The following is a 2,597-nucleotide window of genomic DNA, read 5'->3' as shown; positions in this document are numbered from 1 at the left end:
GTATCGCTGACTCTTGTTTACTTGAATGAAACTTGCCAACGTTGAATTTCATTTAATGCAATTGTTACGTGGTTTAACTTAATTCCTTCTAACTCTGTACTTGTACAGGATGTGGAAAAATATTTGATGGATATTTATGTACAGGGTGAATTGCAGACATCAAAACGATGACAACGTTCATGTGCAAACACGTCCCTTGGAGGCTTATTTCTCAGCTTGTAAACAATTTTATTTCACTCTGAAAATATACATTGGTATCAATGAATCAGCGGGCAAACCTGTCCCTTTATCTCACTTACACTTCATATACTTTTACAATATGAAAAATTTCTCCACGTACTTGGAAGAATATACGTGGGTGGGCGGAAAAGTGGTAGAACAAAGATATCAGGAGGGAGAGGAAAAGAAGAGAAGGAAGAGGAGAAACGAAAGAAATAGAAAGAAATGGGAAATAGAAAAAAAGAGAAGGAAGAAAATGATGTAAGCAGGGGAAGAAAGAAAAAAGAGAAGCGAGAGACAGAGGAGAAATAAAAGAGGAAAAAGAAGGGGAAAGAGCATTCAGAAGAAAAGGAACAAGAGTAGGAGAAAGAGAAGAAAGACAAAGATAAGAAAAAAGGAGGAGAGGGAAGAAATACAAGCAAACGAAAAGAAGAAAGGGAAGAAAGAGAAGCAAAGAAAGGACAGAAGAAAAAGAAAGCGGTGAAGGAAGAAAAGAAAAGGAAAGATAGAAAGAGGACTGTACAGTATGCAAATGCAACTAACCTCATTTTCTAGTTTCCCCAAACGAGATACCCGCAACATGTCGGTATTTTTCACATGGATCTGTAGAACGATGGTTCGATGACATACGAATCGTAGGGAAATGTCGCGGAGGCGAGACCTTGCACCATCATAATTTTCCATGGAACTGCGTTTTTACGCTGTGACGGAAATTAATCGGCCCGCATTAATTAATAGACAGTTAAATTCAACGGTCGCTGTAAAACCGGTAGCCGGCGCGGGGCTCAGGAAAAAGGAAAAAGTACGTAGCGATATCAACGGTTGCATCGCGAGTTCGTGCGGTGTCCGAGGAAGTAATTAGGCAGCTACTTTCAAACCCATTTATTATCACTCGGCTATCTCACCATAGTCGAGGAATATAATACTCGTACCTTTTTATTTATGTCTTGCAGAAACTGTTTATTCGAACGAAATTGTCGAACGAGTTATTAGCACAATCACCTACGTTCTTCGGGTTCTTAGAGATTGAAACGAATCGCAGGTCTGGTTACTTTGATATCTGCAAATAATGTTCCGTAAAGATTGATTTCTTGTCGTGTCATGATTTTTTACTGGTAATATAACGCGTTATAACAAGTTTTATCAAGATTCTACGCTGCTTACTTATATTTATTATACTTGCTGCCCCTTCTTAACCCTGTTGCAATTTTCAAATCTTCATGCTCCAGTTATTAAAAAAACAAGAAATCACGGTTACTCACTGATCTGCCATATTTTTCTCAGTAATTGTGTATCAATGGAAAAACGCAGTTGGATAGAAAATATAATTCCACCTGCAAACACACCATTGGTAAAAATGCTTAAGATGATTATATTAGCTTGAAAACTAAAAAGAATCGAGTAATAATAAACGTAATAACCTGTTCTTAACCCTGTTGCAATTTTCAAACCTTCATGCTGCAGTTATTAAAAAAATATAAATCACAGTTACTCACCATTTGCTATATTTTTCTCAGAAATTGTGTGATAGAAAAACGCAGTTGGATAAAAAATACAATTCCACCTGCAAACCATAGGTAAAAATGCTTGAGATGATTATATTAGCTTCAAAACTAATAAACGTAATTATCTGTTCTTAACCCTGTTGCAATTTTCAAACCTTCATGCTGCAGTTATTAAAAAAACTATAAATCACAGTTACTCACCATCTGCCATATTTTTCTCAGAAATTGTGTGATAGAAAAACGCAGTTGGATAAAAAATACAATTCCACCTGCAAACACACCATTGGTAAAAATGCTTAAGATGATTATATTAGCTTGAATACTAAAAAGAATTGAGTAATAATAAACGTAATAACCTGTTCTTAACCCTGTTGCAATTTTCAAATCTTCATGCTGCAGTTATTAAAAAAACTATAAATCACAGTTACTCACTATCTGCCATATTTTTCTCAGAAATTGTGTGATAGAAAAACGCAGTTGGATAGAAAATATAATTCCACCTGCAAACACACCATTGGTAAAAATGCTTAAGATGATTATATTAGCTTGAATACTAAAAAGAATTGAGTAATAATAAACGTAATAACCTGTTCTTAACCCTGTTGCAATTTTCAAATCTTCATGCTGCAGTTATTAAAAAAACTATAAATCACAGTTACTCACTATCTGCCATATTTTTCTCAGAAATTGTGTGATAGAAAAACGCAGTTGGATAGAAAATATAATTCCACCTGCAAACACACCATTGGTAAAAATGCTTAAGATGATTATATTAGCTTGAATACTAAAAAGAATTGAGTAATAATAAACGTAATAACCTGTTCTTAACCCTGTTGCAATTTTCAAATCTTCATGCTCCAGTTATTAAAAAAA

At 34.7% G+C, this 2,597-nt stretch overlaps 1 long non-coding RNA gene across 2 annotated transcripts; it reads right to left on the bottom strand.

Annotated features, from left to right (window-relative positions):
* Window positions 1-211: 211 nt before the first annotated feature.
* Window positions 212-1,634, bottom strand: LOC117211167. 2 transcript variants are annotated; one of them, XR_004488210.1, is made up of 3 exons: window positions 1,384-1,633; window positions 1,152-1,279; window positions 212-238 (listed from the first exon to the last, which is right to left on the bottom strand). It is a non-coding gene; the product is annotated as an uncharacterized LOC117211167 (long non-coding RNA). The 2 variants fall into 2 exon arrangements; XR_004488211.1 differs by lacking the exon at window positions 212-238 and adding an exon at window positions 768-1,085 and having other exon boundaries at window positions 1,384-1,634.
* Between the last annotated feature and the right edge of the window lie 963 nt (window positions 1,635-2,597).

This window comes from Bombus bifarius, unplaced genomic scaffold, assembly GCF_011952205.1.
Source record: "Bombus bifarius isolate JDL3187 unplaced genomic scaffold, Bbif_JDL3187 scf7180000008218, whole genome shotgun sequence".
Lineage (NCBI taxonomy): Eukaryota > Metazoa > Arthropoda > Insecta > Hymenoptera > Apidae > Bombus > Bombus bifarius.
This window is presented reverse-complemented; position numbering and strand designations above follow the sequence as displayed.